Below are 20932 nucleotides of genomic sequence, written 5' to 3'. Positions count from 1 at the left end.
CTCGTATTGTCAATGGTGTAGCCATCTCCTGTCATTGGTGTTAAACTCTGGTAAGTAATGCCAATGACAGTAACACCAATGACGTATTAGTCATAAAATGATCTGGTATCTCTTATCTACCCTGGATAAAGTAAAAGTTTTGTTCATATTGCTATCAGTTCACCTAAAGAACATCTTACGTAAAAGAGTTCAATGAATATCTAAAATTGTTTTGGAATAACGATGGAAACACCACTGACAAAAAAAGTCTGTATACTAGTGTACTTTTTTACTTCTGAAGTCCAGCAATATGTTCTGATCATGAATATCAAAGAACTTTTTCTGTTGTTTTTGGTTAGAAGTGATGTAATATGACTTAGGACTGTTTATATTCTCTTATCAGGAATGATAACTCTTGTGTGGCAAAAAAATACACTGTAGTAACACCAGTGACACAAATTTCTTGTACAGTCATATTTAATGCTGTATCAGTTAAATGGAAGATGGGGTTAATATTTTTTTATTCCAATATATATTCTATTTAACATTTACTTTATGCATACATGATTTTTCTGAAAAAAATTCATACAGTTTTTGGCAATATTTATCCTTATTTGAAGAGAAAAATTCCATTGACAGCTGAATTTGGCTGATTGGTGTGATAAAAATCATCTATTGACTTAAATGAAATTAATTATGTGAAAATTTCTATTAGTAAGTAAAAAGTATAGATGTCATACATTGTAAAGCAACAATCCAAAATAGCGAGAAAATAAGAAATAGGATTTTACAAAGAAGTGACACGTATAGCTGCTTTTTTTTATATTGACCCTTTTACGCATCACCAGGGACCTATATACTAAAGGGATAGGCAACTCCTTCATCGCCACGTTTTTATACCCAAAACATCACGCAAGACACTACGAATTTTTCAATTAACATTTATTCCCAGTAAACAGAGTGTTTTCTGATTATTATCAATTATTCCTTTTATGTATTGGAATTGATTTATTAATAAATTTTAAATGATAATAATAATATAATTTAAATATAAAGAAAACAAAGACCGAAATCGGCGATTTCTCGGAAATATGGCTGATCGGGGCATGTGCTGATTTTGCATAAAACAAAATTACTACTTAAATAAGGAGTATAATACATGATTAAAACAAATCTTGAATGATTTTTTGACAGATAATTAAAGGATTTGATCTCAAATATGCGATAGCGTTAGAAATATAGTTAATTAAAGTTCACTTACGAAATCCCGCGACTTACGAGATATCGCGAGATTTGCGGTAGTTGCCTATCCCGTTAGTATATAGGAATCAGAGCACCAAATCCCCGGATGAACACATGGCTTTGTTTGTTATGGAACATTAAACAGAGTACTCAAAATGGGTAGGCGTTACGCCATTGGCTGAAATCAGGTATTTAATTGTTTTCATTTTCAAGTAAAATTAATGACCTTTGAAATAAATGATAGGACGAGGGAATATTACAGAAACTATGGAAATACCAGGGAAGATTTTAGGAGTGGGGGTTGATTTTTTATGTCGCGTGTTATTTACTGCGAATCTCTATAAGTTGAAAATAACTGCAATTTTGACCTATAAACGCAATGGGACCATATATTTTTTTCAGTATTTTTTGTTAGGGCTTAGAACAAAGTTTGAAATGATGCTAAAGATTTTTCTGAAATTGTCATAGTAAAGTACTGAGAGGGCCTAAGGTTTGTATGGAGTTCTATGGGAAAATAATTAGTGGTCTTTTCCCATATAGGTCCCTGGCATCACGTAATAAAATTCAATATCCGGAAAAATGAAGACGAGTTTGGTTCATACATTATAATCTTAAAATGGCGGACTTCAGTGGAGCGATGGATGTGTGATGAACTATCAAAGCTTGGTTTGCCGGCTTCAGAGGATAATGCCAAGTATGTTGTATGAAAGAAGATTAGAAACTGTCAATGCTTTAATTTTTATACACTTTGAACTAAAATTATTGTGTGTTACGACAGGAAATTACACATTGATACATGTTGTTGTGCAATCTCCAGCTGTTTTCACTTGGCTGAGTCAACATCTTATTAATAAGAAGCTCACAGTGAAAATGATATCAAGAACATTTGTTTTGAATCAAGACCCATTGCTTCAATATGTAAACAAACACATCTTCATTAACTTTTGGGTTTATTGGATGTAAACATACATATATGACAGCTGTATGAGATTACTGAGTTTCTAATAAAGTAAAACAGATCCTTAAATGAGTGAATTAGTAATGAATACATTAATTATACGTCTATCTTATTTGTTATCATGAAGAAAAAGAAATAAAATTAGTAAATATTCTAATCTCAAGGCTAAACATGTCAACAGTGAAGGTATTTTTTTTCATTACTTTCACTTTTGATCTTCAATAGTAGGAAAAGAATGGCGTTTTCGGTTTGCTTGATGTGTTAGAAAGCTGAAAAGGAAAAACAAAGGCAAATAAATATATATTTTTTTTAAAGTGTCAAAAGAATTTGTTATTGTTAAGAAAAAAACTCAATGAGTATAAATTATAAAGTACTAAAAGTTAAATTTTAATCAACAGTGATCAATACAATATTTTAATTTGAAAGTTGTTTAAAAAATTGTTGTAATGGTAAAAAAAAAATCAAGTAAAAAAAATTACAAATGTAATGTTAACTTGTCTGAATGGGTAAAAAAGTAGGAATAAGAACTAGACTAAATCTTAACATGCCATAAATATAATGATTCATGTCTCATATTGTAAATGTGTCATTTATACTGTTTCAATATTTTTTTTTAAAATAATCTCATAACTATCGGACCTGTATTGATGAACTATTTAAAAAAATATGTACATCCTTTGAAAAATGATTATATCACCTCTTTAATGATGCCAACCACTAAAAATGTGTGCAAGGCATATGCAATCCTCCTACTCCTCCTGTGAACCTGGCCCCGAGGTCATAAAGTGTAAATGAGCCTCAACTTTGATCTCATTCTCACTTTTCCACCATATATTCCTTTTGTAAAAACGAGACAGATCAAAAGTGACTATCAAAGTTTTATAGCCACTTTGGCTCTGGAATTTCCAGAAGTCCAAGTTTTATGGCCCATCCACAAGTTAGTTACCTTTTGTAGGTTTGAAAGCAAAGCATGAATTAATTGTAAACTTTTATGAGAAAAAAAATTATATTGCATTGTAATTATAAAATAAAGAGACTTCTCTTAAATGTTTGATTTAATTTTAAGTATTTTTGAAAAATACTAAGGAATTTCAAATAACTTAATAACCACAAAGAAAAAAATGCATACCCCGGTATATTTATAGAATGTTTGCTTGTAGGTATATATTGAGTATTGGGGATGCGACAGAGATTCAGGCGTACATGCTGGAACTGTTAGATGGATCTGATCCCCGGGTCTACGACCTTCATCAGTCAATTAATACAGAAATGGAAACCTCAGGAAAAACAGCCAGACAACATCACAGTGAGTGCTATGTTTATATTTACTGCTGAAAAACTTCTGACATTGGCCTAAAATAATTTCAAGTAAACAATAAAACAAATCATGATTATGATATTTTTTGATAGAAAAATAGACATTGGTTTTGTATATGAAAAAAATGCATTTACAAGCAGAAATTTCTTTTAAAAATTTAAAAAAAAAACACAAAAAAAATCTCAATTTAAAATTCTAATGCAACTGGTTACTGTTTTGTAAAAGGCATGTTGAATAGCTATTGCACTATACTGGAAGTAAAAATGTCCCTTGTAAAACTTAGTTTGCGCTGTTAAATCAGCATTCACAATAACCATGATAAAAGTCGCAAACTTTATAACTATGAAAAGACACTTATTCCCTTATTTTTTTTGCATATTTTGCTGTTCTTTAATTTTTTTTTGTACCCCTTTTTTGTATTGTCAATACTTTCTTCACCATAACTAAATGGATTTGTATAGAGTTCTACACTAAAAGAATGATGTAAGTTAAACCATCCATATACATATACATTATAAATTAATGTAAATTTTTTTTTCTAGGTTTATCGTAAATCTGATCAGGAGGAGGTGTATATCAGTGGAAAAAATCAAACAAGTCCTCAAAGAGCAGTCAGTCAACAGGAAAACAGAACGAACCTGCCAAGGCAGAACAGGTGTGTTATAGATTTATGATATAGCAAAAATCATCAAACTGAACTTTTGCTTTGAGGTTTGCATGTGAAATAAATTATGTTATGATAAAATTTGACAATATTGTCATCAAAAGATAAAAAAAAAAGCTAGATTTTATGTTGATATAAAGTTTTGCCAAAAATTAAGAATACACTGGTACACATGCAGCCTTCATAATTTTAAAAATGTTAACTATATCCTTAGCCACAGCAGGAGACAAAGAAGACAAAGTTTATTCCACTGTTCAGTCAGGAAGGACAAGCTAAGTCTGTGATAAAACTAGCAGGTAGGCATGAGGTTTCCTAGCTTTCAAACTAAACATGAAAAATACCCCAACCCAACTAAATTTTATAAATGTGTTGCAATGTTCTTTTAAAGAGGCATTGTTCATCACAAAATACAGAACGTTCTTCATGATGTAAACTCGTGCTTCTGTTATGTATAGGACGTCACCCATGTGAATGTCAAGCCACAAAACATAAGCTTATCTCCAACTGTGTCCATTGTGGGCGAATTGTTTGTGAGCAGGAAGGGTCTGGTCCATGTTTATTCTGCGGCAAGCTGGTAAGCAATGGTGGGGTGTGGGAACTTTAAAAATTTTATTTGCAAAATTTCCAATGAATTTAAGATTTAAAGAGATCTTATTTCATGGGAAAAAAGCAAAACATACATTTATATAGCCAAGTTACATTCCAGAAAATCCAATGCTAAATAGTAAATTCCAGGGTTAAATTTATACATGCATACATAGGAAAAATAATGTATTTAGTGTTTAGAGAGAAATAAATGTAGAAATTTTGTCAGGTTTGTACAAAAGAAGAACAGGAAGTGTTGGCTCGTGGATCTAAGAAGAGCGAGCAGTTACGAGAGAGACTGATGAAAGACAAGAGCAGGGATGACTATGAAAAAGCCATACAACACAAAAACAAATTACTGGAGTTTGACAAAACAAGGTTTTTCTGTTCAAATTGTAAAATTTTACATGGAAAGAAGGGAGGGCATAATTGCTTGGCTGCTGTCTGTCAGTCCACTTAGTTTCCGTTCATTTTCTTCACAACCATTGCACATACTGAAATGAAATTTGGTATACAGATATGTCAGATGAATGTCGAGGTCAAATTTTATTTTGGATATGATTGCACCATTTTTGACAGAGTTATGCCCTTTGGACTTAGAAAAATTCGTATTATTTGCAGTTTCCGTTCATTTTCTTCGCAGAGGTTGCACATACTGAAATGAAATTTAGTATACTGTTACAGATATATCAGACAAATATCTAGGTCAAGTTTTGTTTTGGGTACAATCGTGCAATTTCTCACAGAGTTATACCCTTTTGGACATAGAAAAATTCCAGTTTTGGGGGGGGAGGGGGGCATAAGTGTTTTACAAACATCTCTTGTTTGTAATGACTTAACGAGTATAAAGATTTATTTCAAAGATTGGAATACCAGGCACTGCAGTGAGATTTTTTGTTTAAAGACTTCGGTTTACAACAATTTTTTTTATCAAACAGTGTCAGAAGAACACAAGTTATAGACGATGAGTCGGACTATTTCTCGACGGACAATCGCTGGTTGAGTAATGCAGAGAGGTCAAAATTAAAGAAGAGAGAGGAAGAATTAAGGGCCCAGCGACATGCATCACGGAAGGACAGGAAAGTGACGCTAGACTTCGCAGGCCGTCGCGTGATAGAGGAGAACGATTCAGCTGGAATGAATATGTATGACGTCAATGATGATGTCATCCAGGAAATCCACTTTGGTGTGAAAAAGAAAGTTCCTCCGCCATCGCAAGAAGATCTTCCCGACCTAGTTAATCCCACCATTAATGTGCCATGTCCTAAGGTAGGTTTAATGTCCCTTTTAGCTAGTTGTAGTCCTCCTGATTGGTGTATAAACAGTTGTTTAGTAAGCTCTTATATAAAAGTTTGGGATAAGGGTCTAAGGGCTTTCCAATATTGTGAAGAAATGAACAAGATTCTGCTCTTATTAAAAAAAGATCCTTTTTTGACTAGGTTTCTCCTGAAGATCTAATTTTTTTTTTTTTTAAAGAATTTACGAAAATTTTCCAGAAAAGTTTTGAAATTTAGATAAAGAAAGCACTTGGCCAAGTTCAATGTATCTTAATTTTGATTTGATGTCACTCTGCTTTTCAGTTTATACCAACCGGTTCAGAGGACCATACTGTAGAGACCCCACAGAAAGGAGGGGGATTTAAGGAGGGAGGGGCTCAGACTGCAGGACAGGGAGTTACAGGAGATGTCCGATGAGGGCGTGTGTCTGAGCATGCACCAACCCTGGGCCTCACTGCTGGTCAAGGGCATCAAATGGTAACCACCAGTCTATACCATTATAAAAAATATCACTGCTAGTCAAGGGCATCAAATGGTAACCACCAATGATATGCATTATAAACAATATTTATATATACAATATCACTGCTGGTCAAAGGCATAACTGTAACCACCAGTCTATATCATTATAAACAATATTTATATATACAATATCACTGCTGGTCAAGGCATCAAATGGTAACCACCAGTCTATATCATTATAAACAATATTTACCGTATTTGGCCGAGTATAATACGCATTGATGTAAAATACGCACCCCCCTTTTTGAGTCTGAAACGGGGAAAAAACGCAGTTCGGATGTATTATACGCAACAGTAAAATTTACCAAGCGATGTTCTGAACTATGAAAATCACGGTAATTTGTTACAAAAATCGGCGAGGATTAGGTGTCAAAAATTTACTGAACACACTTTTTTTAAAAATACACACTTTATAACTTTCTCTTAATCCTGACATTCCGTATCGCGGCAATCTGGAGAAAATTATTTATTCTTTTATTTCAACAAAGCACAAGATAATGTTGCGTAAAAGTATTAACAGATTTTTTAAAAGAATAGTTACGGTGATTTTGAAATTATGCGTCGCCATATTCTTAGATGAAATAATTTTATTTCAACAAAGCAAGAGATATTGTCAAAAGTTTTATCAGTTGTCATATTTAATTTTGGTTCTAGATAATCATGCTTAAAATTATCTTACAATATTTTAACAGGAAACGAAATTGAAACATCAAAGTATTTATTTCTTTAAGAAGACTACGATTTTCCTCTTCTTAATCTTCGCGGATATCTTATTTTCTAAATGATACCACTTTTATTAAAAGTTTTAGCATAATTTATATTTCATTTCTCAACTCTCAATGATTTAAACAAGAAGCCGATAAGTATAAGATAAGGTAAAATTACAATTAACAAGTGTTTAATTGTTTAAGTGCCGTAATCAACACATGCTCACCATGCTCACACATACGAAAGGTCAGAACCTCACTTGAATTTTAACAAAGAAAATAATCACAGCAATTAACATGGCAGTAAATAATCAGTGCTCTAACTGCAAAAACATTGCTTTGGAGTCGGTAGACAATAAATTGCCCCGAGGGGTGTTGATAGGCATGTCATTTGACCAGCGCACGTGTGTCACAACATTGGTCTTCCTTCGTTGGGACGTATGGAGGGGTGTTAATATTGTTGCAGATTATCACTGAGTTATTTCAAACCTAAAGTTAATATTTATTTTATTGTATTTCATTAAAAAAAGATTTATTACTTTGTCTGGCAGATAAGGTGCATGTGCACTATCATTCCTAAGCACGTGACATAGCTATGAGTGAACGTCTAAAAATAACATCGGTAATGGCGGCCACCTCGGAGACAATCAACATGCAGCTCAAATTACTTTTAACTTACTTTTTCATGTTATTTGGGCATAAAAAGATTATGAAAGTGACATTTTTAAGAAGCATACCTTCCAACAATAACTTTCCGAAGTTTAAAATATGGCAATTAACAAAACAAATTGCATATGTCTCTAGGTATACTATACTCAACGTACTATAGCCGTGTTTCACCTGAAAGAAAAACTTGTTAAAATCCCATTGCTATGTAAAATACGCATCCCTTTCTCACAGAAATTTATTTTAGAAAAAAAGTGCGTATTGTATTCCCCTAATTACGGTATATATACCCTGTAGTTGAACTTCATTATTTTGAATCCTTGTTGATCAAGGTCGTGGCTTCATTGAGTTCAAGGTAACAATAGTTTACTATAAATGCATTAGACTTCGAAGAGAGGAAAATTAATATACTTGACAAAATTTAATAGTATTAAAATGATTCATTTAGTCATTTCATGCCAATCCAAAGGACACTGTATGGTACAGACTCTTTGTTATACAAAAAAATATCAATACACTGTACCAGATCAACAAAGTTAATCTATTTTTGTTATCAGTCATGAGGGTAGAACGTGGTACACGGCCCACCGTGGTAGACTGTGGATAGCAGCCACCGCCAAGGCTCCATCACCGCAGGAAGTGGCTGATGTGGAGCAGACCTACAGATACCTGTATAAAGGTGAGTCTATAGAGCACCCGTATAAAGGTGAGTCTTTTAAATACCTGTATAAAGGTCCAATTCGTGTTTATATTACCATATGAAAAAGAGAATACTAGTATTCAGTAAAATTACTTTCTACTTGCTCATCACAAAGTGCTAATATTTGAGTTAGTATGGTTATTACAAGAAATTTATTGTAAGATTCTTTAAATTATTGTATGAGTTACAAAAAAGAAGAAAAAAGATGTTTTTTTAAAGCAAAATTTCAAGAACTATGGAGGTAAATTTCAGAAGGAAAAAAAAATGTTCTTTTATTCCAAAAAACAAAAAAATGGCAAAAGGAGATAGAACAGTTCTCAGGTAAGCTTGGACTTTCAGTAAGGCGTGGCATTCTGAGTGAATGTAATTAGTGTCTGTAAAATGGCAAATAAATATCTCATTTGGTGAAGAACTTAATAGCATCAGGGACTTTAATTGTTGCTGACAGCAGTGAGAAGACTTAAACCCCGCTGATGTGCGGTGCAAGGCTCGATCGGCTATTTGCTACACTAGTTAGCATTTGGCCGAATTTGATCCCATGTATATTTCAACAGTGAAGGAAAGTTGTGCGAATTTCAGAAGCTAATTGTTTAATGTTGAGAATGCCATGCTTTACTGAAAGTCCAAGCTTAACTACATGTACATTGTATACAAAATATGAACTCTGTGTTTCAGATCCCAATCTCCAGTGTCCCACACACTACCCAGTGGGTTGTTTATTAGGATGTGTGGATTTAATGGACTGTCTACCACAAGATCAATACAGGGAAAAGGTGAGGACCAATTAGGGTTATAAAGATTATGTTTTATATGATTGTTTTGTAAGATGTTATTAATCATGAAGTTAAACTCAAAATTTGTAGAGCAGTACTGCAATGTTCAATTTTAATTTTATAAATATTTGGACATTGATAAGTGCAATAAAAAAATATTCCTTAAAGTTTGTTCAAAGATTCAGAGCTCGGCAAAAGCTTGAGATCTTGTACATTGATATGAAGATATATTTTAAAAATAAGTGATGTACATGTACACAGTAAAACGTGCTAAGCAACGACACAGATATTGCGAATTTACAGATATAGCAAAGTTATCTTGGATCCCCAGCTATATAAATTTAATGAATATCTTATACGGATATAACGAATTACAGATATAGCGAAATAATTTGAACTAATTTCATAGGTGCCAATGACATTGTTATAAGTGAGTTTTACTGTATTATGATCTCGGTTGACAAATGATTTTTCACTGTAGTTTCCAGATGGTGAATCAGTATCTCCTTTTGTGTTCATTTGTGAAAACCCTCAAGAACTGGTTGTGAAATTCCCCATCAAAGGAAAGCATAAGATATGTAAGTACTCTCTTATTTTAGTGTCCTTTAAAATGTATTATACTCGTAGGTACAGGTAAAATCCATATTCCAGTACAATAGGACAGTCTAGTACATTTTTAATCAATGAAGTTCCAGAAATTCTAACTTAAAGAATGTATTTTTTTAAGTATCACTACTTAACATGCTTACATGAAATGGTAAAAAATACATGTGGTATAAAAAAGAATTACTTTTCTTCATTTTTCTTTAGTTTTTTTATTTTTATTTTTTGACAGACAAGCTTGAGAACCATATATTACAAGCTGCTAAAAAGGGATTGAGGTGAAAATGGTGGGATTTTAGATGGATTTCTCTTTAATATGTTTGATTTAACATGGGATATAATCAATGTTATTTTATTTTTATGCATGAACAGCCCAGGTTTAAAAAAAGTCATCTTCAATGATTGTGCAATGCTTAAAACCAAATGTTCAAATATGTATCGAGATCTATCATTTCTACATCTGCCAATACTTGTTATGTGTAGGGAATACAAAATAATGCTTGTTTTGTTTATAATGTTATTTAATAAGAAGATGTTATGAAATGTTCTCTGAATTATGTTTCAAGAGAAAAATAAATTTTTAAATAAATTAATTAATAATGTATTCGTTGATTCTGTTAACAGCTTTATCCGATCATTCTGTAGAGGCAGAAAACACGAGTTTGAGAAAAATGAAATCCAACATTTAATAAGCCATGGGAGATTCTTTTATCACAACTTTAACTAGCTGCACGAAAAAAATATTTTGACTGAACAGAGAGCTACAGTGTCCCCCATTGTAAAAAGTGTGTTGTTTCTTGATTTACGAGGGCTGTTCAATAAATAATGTCGTGAACTGTATGATATACAATACAGATATCATATGACATTAAACTTGACTTTCTCTCATAATTAAATCTTTAATGAATTTATAACAGTTTATGTGACCACTTTTCATCACATAGTTTCATTGTGAGAAGCTGGGAAACAAAGGCTTTTCGAGACACTGCATTATAAATGAATGGTAAAGAATCGGTAAACTAGAGTGGACAAAAGCTTTATCAAAGCTGCTGTAAAACTTGTTAAAAATCCCAAAGAAATATTCACTGAAATATGTGACATTTACAGCAACTAATGCCTGTTTTATAGACACGTGAGCAGGTGGATTTCAATGTTAAAAATTATATAGTGGGCATCAAAAATGGAATCCCGTCCTTGCCAACAAAAAATTATAACTACTTATGTACTGTTTGCCAAATTTCAACAAATAATACTTGATGATGTAGGATTACTTTAAGACACATAGCAAACTTCATAGACATCACATCAGGGGTAGTTTACACCTTTTTAAAGAAACGTTTGACAGTAAAAAAGCTTAGTACTCAAAATATGACCCTATATTTTGAAAAATGAGTGAAAACGACAGCGTGTACAAATGACTTACCATTTCTTTAAAAAATATCAGTAATTGGAGTTATCCACGTTTTTTTAATATTCAAACAGATAATGGAACTTGAATCTATTTCTTAAATCCTCAAAACAAAATTTATTATAAGAAGTACTTGACAAAAACAGCGAAGGTCTGTTAACCTCTCGATTTAATTTTCCATCTTCAGATAACTGGTAAAGTTTGTAGCTATCCCTCCCAATTGTGTATACATTGCCATCAAAGTCTGTACTAATGCCACGTAGTCCCGATCCTGATTGTTTAAATAACACCTTCTTTTCCTTAGAACTCAACGAGACTTCCATTACTTCATCACTTTTAGAATACAGAATACTTTCGGTGTCTTGTTTCCCAGAAATCATCCAGGTGCCGGATGTCTCTACTTCGTCTGTTTTCAAGCCGACACTAGAATATCTTTGAATAATGTTGCCACTAGTGATGAAGAAATTATCATTCATCCAGTACAACCCCCAACATTCAATTGATGTTGAAAATATTTTTCTGACAGTGCTGGTTTCTATATCCACCTCAATAATTTCCATCTCATTAGGTAAGGAAACATACATACGATCATCTTTACTTATCGTTATATCCCATGGATTTCCAAATACCGACACTGTAGATTTGCATTTCAAAGAAAAATCACAAATGAAGACTGTTTTTGTTGTAATCAGTTATTACGATATTACCTTGACTACTGCATGTACTGAAGACAGCATTACAGATACCACCACAGACGTCTTCTTTATGAAGTTAATTAACCTTTCCCTTTCTAAAGCAATACATTTTCTCTTCAACATAATGTCTCATTTTTGTTAATTTAGACTTCAAATTCAAAAATTCAGAATCTGCATGGAATGATAGTTTTCCAGTTGATTTTCCTACATCGAATACACTAAAATCATTCTTTATTTCTCCTTCTGATTTCAATATGTTTTCTCTTTCAACCAAGCATTCTTCATTTGACCCTTGTTCAACTGAGGCAGTCAGTAATTGTTTTTGATACATGACTCTTGATAAGAGATTGGAAAGCTTTGAAATTTCGCTCTCAAGAGTTTTAGTCACATTTTGTTCATATTTTTGGAGTCCCTGTTTAAATGAAGTTTTAAGGGTTTCCAGGTGACTGATCATTTCATCTGTCAGAGTGTCTACCTCCTGTTCTATAGCTTCTTTTGATGTCTGCAAATTTTCTTGACGCTCTTTTCTGCTGGAAATCTTCATTTGTATTTCTTCGGCCAATTCATCTAATTTTGCACTTATAATTCTTGCGTAACCTTTTCATTTTTAACATCTTTTGCAGCTTCTTCTAATGTTAATATATCGGAACACTTTCTGTGACGAATAGTAGCGCATAAAGTGCAGCATGCTGCATGATGATCAACACAAAACACTTGTGCTTGTGAAGATGAATGGTCTGGACATGGAATAAATCCATTTAATGGCGCGTTTGTCCTGGTCTTGACCAAGTGCAGATCAAGAAGAGAATGGTCGCGGAGTGATTTGAATTTATGGTGATCGTTTTTACATTGCTTGCACAGCGCTTCAGTGCAGTTTACACACCAAGTTGACGCTGGCTCTTGTTTTCCGTCAGATGCACACGGATCACAAGTTTTACTTTCAGTTTGAATTGAATGCCTGTCTATCAAGTTTGCTATGAAGAAATTGTCCGGTAAACTTTTCAGCCATGTAGTTTTTGACGAGCTATTTTCAATCATAAACACCCTTCTGCAATTGGGACAATGAATTTTAGATTGCTCTGAAGTGATAATATCTTCATGAATTTGTTCTGATGATGCACCTACTTTTGTTTTGAAATTTTCACTGTTTGAAGTTTTATCTTCATTGTCACCATTTACATAAGCCTCTAAACAGGTTTCACAAAATGAATGCAAACACGGTAAACATTTTGGCTTCTTGTAAACTTCCAAACATATCGAGCATTTCAATAGATCACATAAAATGGTACCACCCTCCGAAAAAGCGGCCATTTTCAATCTAGAAAGATAAATTGTGACGCCCCGATCACATGTCGACTCATATCATTGTATTTAGAGTACCTTATGATCTACTCTGGTATATCACGGTTATGTTGTTTGATAAAGTTTGTTTAGTAGGTGTAAAGTATAATTCCGAGTGGAGTAGAGTTATATGTGAGCGATGTTTGTATTGTGTCTGTATTTTAACAATACAGAAAGTTTTTAAAAAACTTATTCTTCTTCACAAAGTAATTTCTAATAGAATATTTAATCATTATACCAATATCTCTTGACATTTTTGTTCACAAATATTCTCTGCTTATACGCATTTAAGAAGAGAGAGAATGGACCTTTGTTGATGAACATGCAAGAGTTCTATTTTTGAAATAACATTTTGAGATTCTTAAATTAATTTTTCATAGAAATCCACTTGACGCAAGACGACATGAAAAAGAAACATAAAATTGAGTTGGCCAATAATGTATTCTTTATTTTTAAGAACTGTACATAAATTAACGTACATTTGTACTAGTACGCTCGTATTTGAAATTTAGCGCAATCACTTGGTATGAAGTTTATTACGTAGCCATGAATTGCGCTACGTACATGTACGTCGGCCCCGATCATTTGAACAATAAAAAGCTTTCTTTGGTTGTTATGGGAATGAATGTCGCAGCTATAGCAGAAAATTAAAAATACATAATCGATTTAAAAAGATTAATTAATAATTTTATCATTAATACATGTATGTGCGTCTTAGTACGTTTCATTTATGGAATTTATGGAAAAGCCGCTGATCAAGAAATCTGTACAGGTGGTATGCCTAGTGTTGTTCATGAAATGATTTCCGGCAATGGTTTTTCTTAAGAAATAAAAGAGAAATTGTTCAGTAGATGTAAATATTGTATCATAGATGAATAAGCGGTGTTCACAAATTAGCGCATCGTTGTCCGCAGTTAAAATTTTGCAAAAGAACTTTATTGTTTTAAATCCAACAGCCCGGGTAGTCACCAGCGACAATGTGCATCTATACTTTCATAGCACATATTGTCGTACATTTATATAAGTTGTTGCCGGTGTAAAGACGAATAAACCCCCATCGAATAATGACCAGGGGTCATTTTTCGACAGCGAAAAATGACCCCCGGTCATTATTCGACGTCGAAAAATGACCTTTTGCCCGTAGAAAAAGTGTCACCAACCTAAAAATTGGCAGAACCCACGTGAAGAAAAATGACCCCCGTAGAAAAATGACTCCCTGTGGATTAAAGCTGAAATATTTAGAGGGCAAAAAAATTAGATAAAGAAGCATATTGGCCAAAATGCTCACCTGAGCCGATTGGGAATAAACTGGTGATATGTTGATCTCATAACATTATACAATTATAGCTACATGTATATCTTAAGGTCAATGCGATGATTCAGAATCTAAAGGAGTAAAAGATTTATCGAGCCTTTAGGGTAAGGTAAACACTGTTTTTCGATGGTGGAAATCATCGTACTGACAGAAAAATCAGCAGTATTATATATTATTATATCTTCCGCTTGAAAAGCGGGAGGGTATATATTGATCGCGGGATGTCCGTCCGTCCGTTTGTTACGCTTTGGGGTTTCCATCTCTTATCCGCAACTCCTCTTATGTATAAAACGATGTGTTCGTGAAACAGCTATGCCCCTGTATGGCAACATAGCGAAGATTAAACTTTTCTTAAATGCAATTTAAATATATTGGTACCCAAACGAGAAATACAATTGCAAAATAGGAAAGCCCTAGCACCACTTGTTCAAAAGTAATGGCTTAGGATAAGTTTTTGAGAGGTAGGTCAAACTCAAAGGTCAAAGGGTGAAAGTTTATGGTTTCTTAAGAAAAGTTTAATGTAACAAGGATTACATATGTGAAGTATGAAAACCCTAGCCCTAATCGTTCAAAAGTTATGGCCAAGGTTAAAGTTTTTTTCATAAGTACGGAGATCTCCAAGGTCAAGGTCAAAAGGTCAAAGTTTTTAGTATCCAATGAAAGGTCATGCCAAAAAAATACATATGTGAAGTATGAGCGTACTAGTATCTACCCTTTAAAAGTTACGGCCAAAGTAAAAATTTGGAATTTTTGTGTAAAATGGGACAACAAACTCCAAGGTAAAGGTCAAAAGGTCAAATTTGGTGGTACCCAAAGTAAGGTCTTGTAAAAAGGAATACCATATTAAATATGAAAGTCATAGCTCCAATAAATGAAAAGGCAAACAGACCTCCAGATAGACAGACAGAAGTACAGACGGACACGATAAAACTACGGGGAGTATATACCCCCGAATCTTCGATTACAGGGACATAAAAAGAAATGGTCTTCAATTAACTTTTCATATTATGATACAGTATAAAGAAGACGTTACAAAAATGAAAATGTTTGTTTTGATTTTCCTATTAAATTCTCTGAAAAATATACTCAGAACTGAGTAAAATCGTGAAGTAAAACAAGAATTACGAAATGTAATAAATACTGTGTGCTACATCAAAAGATTATGTCTACATGTATAGTTTTTGCATTAGAATGTGTATTTTACACTAGCCCATAGCTTTACAGAGCATGTTTCTAGGTGTTATACCCACCCACCCTTACTTATTTAGGATGAAGTCGATTATCAACAAAAGGAACAAAAAAATTACCCTACCTTTATTTTTCTATAAGGAAGGACTAAAATAAGCTTAAAAAAATCTACTATAATTCTACAATTTTTCAACTGTTACTTTGCCACAATACTTTCAAGTATATCCCCAGCAACATTTAAAGTTTGCTTTAATCATGGCGAAGTACATTATGATATGATAGTACTTGTGTGAAGGCTTAACTTCATTTCAATATTTTATCTAGAGCCTCTTTCAGTATTATTGAAAGGTATAGAGTTTTATTTATATTTTTACGTGCTAAGAAGAACAAATATCAAATCTATTCGAACAAATGCATGAATTACTCGAAGGAAGAACAATTATAAATACAGCATGTTTTCCCTTTCACCTCTTATAAATGTTGTATTACTTTAAAAGGGGTCATTTTTCAATGGGAGTCAATTATTTATAGGACTAACATATAAAATAATGACCCCTAGGACTCTTTTTCTACAAAAAATGAGTTTTTTCTACGGGTGGGGGTCATTTTTTGTCGTTAAAAATGACCCCCGGTCATTATTCGATGGGGGTCATTATTCGTCTTCACACCGGCTGCAACATTTTCAGTGCATATTGTCCCTTGCGACACTTCAAGTTAACCTTAAATGCACATATTGTTATTCTACTATTAGAGTAACCTTAGACATATTATAGATGATGAATGTATTTGATGATCACTGTGGCTGATGAAGATTATGATAATCGTGATTGATTAAAATAAAATAGTTCTTCAATATTGCTTATGACAGACAAGCTTTAAAAAAACCCTAAAATACAAAAGGTCTATATGTGGTTTTTGTTTTCTTAGTACAATACAAACCGTCAAAATACACATTAAATATTTCAAAGTAAATTAATACATGTACATCATGTAGAATTATTTATCTGATTCAGAAGTTATCTCGAACAGAGCAACAGAAACACCAGTGGATGTAATGACAAATTTATTGCTGTCATTTAGACGAACACTCCAAAGATTTTTTTATTGGTAAAGTATGCCACTGTTCATCCAAACTGTGTATATATTGCCCTCTAAGTCAATGCTAATGCCACGTCCTGAACCGGATTGCTCAAATAACATCCTATCTTCCTTAGAAATCACCGAGGTTTCTATGGCACGCCGATTGGTTCAAAATTATTTTCTGCACAACGATCACTAGTTTATACACGAGCTAGAAGAAAAATATACACGAGTAAAATAAAAATGCACGTATCGGTAAAAATTGCACATAGTTTAAAAGATTTTTACACAAACATAACGAAAAAAACACGAATCCGAAATTTTTTACACGATTAAAGGGTTTAATATGCACAAACAAAAAACGAAAATTGCACGAGCAGAGGAAACTAAAAATTACACAAACAATTTTACTGCGCATACAGCTGCGCATATCATTACTATGCACATAGAATATTCATAGTGTTCTTGGTTTTCTGTACTCTTTATCTCTTTGTGTATGCTAAGCTGAATGTTATCGAGAATGGAAGTTGCTTTTTTACAATCCGATTTCGGATGAAGTGTTTCCATCTGATCTATGCGAGAGTATTTAAAAGCTTTTTGAAAATACTATGTTTTTCTAATATTGACCGAGATCAAGGATGTATTATGTGATGCAGACAAAAATTGTAACAAGAATGAATCGGTACGTTTGTGCTACAATGCGGGGTAAAAAAAAAGTACCATTGCGTATGATGAACTCGACTCCGAACTAAAAGTACCTAACGATGAAAGTACAATACGGCTGACAAGGATCTTGATTTTAAAAAAATCATTTGAGGAGATTTTTTCCCCATTTCGGAATAGGAAATTAAATATTCAGTTGGCTGGATATATATAAATGTGTACATTTTTAAATTTAAAAAGTGAGGATTACCTTAGATGTACACAACGTATTTTTAATGTAAAACATAAAATCATTTTATTTCTATTTAAATATGTATCCAAACTTATAAAATATCCGATATCAATTTTGGTTGAATATCTGTAGCCTACTTTTTTTATGATTTTTTCCATGATATTTCATATTTTCAGTTATAAACTTCGAAATAAAAACAAGATATTTCTTGTAAGCGTTGCCCTCATTCGTAATGGCGATTACTTGATAAATGTTTTCATTTTTAATAAAAAGGACCAGATAAACGGGGAATATACTTATATACTCTATGCACATGCGCTTTTGTGTTTTGTTAATTAAATTTGTCCAAATGAAATAACAAAACTCTGCTCAAATAATCCTGGCTATGGAAAAACACATGATCAGCTGCGGACCTGGCTCGTGGATCGATTGGAGTTCCAATATAAATTTATTTAAGTTTCAAATCGTTGGACCATAATGACACACCAAGACTTTTAAAACATTGTGAATTACTAAATACATTTACATACAATGCTACACATAAATAAAATGGGAATGGATACTGCAGTTTGATAATAAATGAAAAGAATATAGAACTTGTTTTATCATTCTTGAAAAATGCAAATAAATCATGTTCCAAATAGAGCACAATTTTTGCAAATATTTTCAAAGACAACAAATTCTCTTTACATGTAGAATTCGTATTCATAAAATTTTAATAATTTATTATTTCCCAAACACTAAATTTAAGTTTTTTTTATAATAACACTTTTCAATCCAAATCTATGGCCATTATAACAAGAGCATGACTGTATGATCATAAAATGAAATTAATCGGCAAACGGGCCTGTAGATGTCCCCCCTCCTCCCTACTTTTTTCTGAGTATTATAGACTTTGCAACGGTAAATTTTCCTTATATGCTGGTTGATCCCCTAACCTTCAATTTTTAAATGTTGTTAGGTCGAGCGCAAATTCCAGGATATGGACGGTTAATTACAATATTTATCCTTATAGTTTTAGGTTGAATTGCAATCCTGATTTCGATTGACTACTTCATGTACGCTTAAATTCATAGAAAATTATTTCAGCCAGTAGCATCAGGAGGGGCATATCCCTCACCCTTTTCGTTTTCTTTTCTTTGCCAAACATAACATTTTTCTATCGTAAATATCAACTGAAAAGCCTCGTCCCCTTTTTTGTTTGGTAGTTTAAATCTAAGTAATATATGCTTATGTGTTTAGAAAAGAAGGTGGAATATTGAAGGTGCCTCACTACCTCAACGAAATAGGATTTTCGAGTTTGGACACTTCTCACCCATCCCCGCCTTTTTTTTTTCGCTTGTCATGCAATTAGGCTTTTCAGGTAATTTGTTAAAAAAAATTCTAAGCCCCTCCCCACTATCAAAAGCGATGCTTTACTGATATTATATGTGTCTGTATATTATAATTTTAAATTGTTTTAACTCCTTTATATGCATTTTACCTATTCAAAGCAAACTCGATAAAAAACATACCGGGTATTATGTTAAGCTTAAATTCACATAACTAAAACGACTACAATTTACATACAATTTTCTACATTTACATGGATATTTATGAAATCAATACACATTGTTCAAAATTAAAGACTGCATGTTCTACTTTGTCACATACATAGTTATATAAAAAAAATTAATAATCATATTCGATCGTTTCAATATAAAACTTAAAGTTGCGCAATTATTTGCCTTATTTTTATTTTTTACTGTTTATTTCCAAAAAGTTTTCTGTCAAATTCCACAACCCAGATGATCGCAACAATGCTTCAAAATCTCCGTATGAATTGCTAGTAATCCTTAATCAAAAGGTATTATGGATGTGTCAAATAACTATAAATCGATTAGCGTACAGGTGTCTTGCATTCCTTCACCAGCAGGGAGGGTTCTCTCTAAATGAAAAGGTCACGCATCCACATCCTCAATTATTACAGACGTACACACAGTGGGTGGTGGAGGAGAAGAGTTTCATTTGTTGTTAACTGTCTTGTATTACATCACATGCTGTTTTTATTAATTTTTATGAAGACCTTTACTACATCAATATTTTACACTTTCAAAAGAAATTGCTATATAGACAATGATAGAGGAATGACACAATTTAAAAATCTAACAATTAAACACACAACTGGTAATATGCATCCCTTTTACGTTATTTATACATGTGTAGAATGTTTTTAATCGGGGGTGTTCATATTCCATACTTAAGATTATGTGTAAAATTTATACATGTATAAAACACATTGTACATATTCTTGAGAGTCTAGCGGAATTCCAAAAGACTTAATCCTTTTTAAAAAGATTAAATAATATTACTAACACGTTACTAATTTATAGGTATATGTTTCAAGCATCCAAGCCACCCTGAGCTGTTCTCTAATGAATATTAATGAAATGTGCGCAATGAGAATGCGTCGTATATTATGTCGATGTTGTATTCTCACTCGTGCAGTTTTCTTTTTTACGTTCGTGTAATTTTCTCACTATATCGTGTAAATATTTCGTTGATTGTGTAGTTTTTATGTAGTTTGTGTAAGTTTCAATAACTTTGTGTATACTTTCCTCACTTTGTGTAAGTTTTTACTTACTCGTGTAATTTTTGTTTAAGGTTGTGCAGAAAATAATTTTGAACCAATCGGCGTGCCATAGGTTTCCATCAGTGTATGATTTTTATAATACAGAATACTCTCCGAATCTTGTCCTCCAGATATCATTCAGGTTTTGTACGTCTGTATTTCCTCGGGCAGAATTCCGACATTAGAATATATTTGAATTTTATCGCCACTTGTGACGTAGAATTTTTCATTCATCCAGTACAATCCCCAACAATCAATTGAAGTTGAGAATATTTTTTGAATGATTTTTTTGTTATCTCCACTTCAATGATTTCTTTCTCATGTGGTGGAAAAAATATGAGGCCACTTTTATTTATCGCTAGTCCCCCGGTTTTCCAGGCACCGAAACTACTGATTTGCATTTCA

At 32.8% G+C, this 20932-nt stretch overlaps 1 pseudogene; it reads left to right on the top strand.

The window, feature by feature from the left end:
• The first annotated feature begins 1376 nt into the window (after positions 1-1376).
• On the top strand, positions 1377-10575 carry LOC134273364 (activating signal cointegrator 1-like; annotated as a pseudogene).
• The last annotated feature ends 10357 nt before the right edge of the window (positions 10576-20932 follow it).

Source organism: Saccostrea cucullata, unplaced genomic scaffold, assembly GCF_032062105.1.
Source record: "Saccostrea cucullata isolate Sc308-1 unplaced genomic scaffold, CSIRO_AGI_Scuc_v1 ctg19898, whole genome shotgun sequence".
NCBI classification, from domain to species: domain Eukaryota; kingdom Metazoa; phylum Mollusca; class Bivalvia; order Ostreida; family Ostreidae; genus Saccostrea; species Saccostrea cuccullata.
The sequence above is the reverse complement of the archived record's forward strand: the minus strand, read 5'-3'. Positions and strand labels throughout refer to the sequence as shown.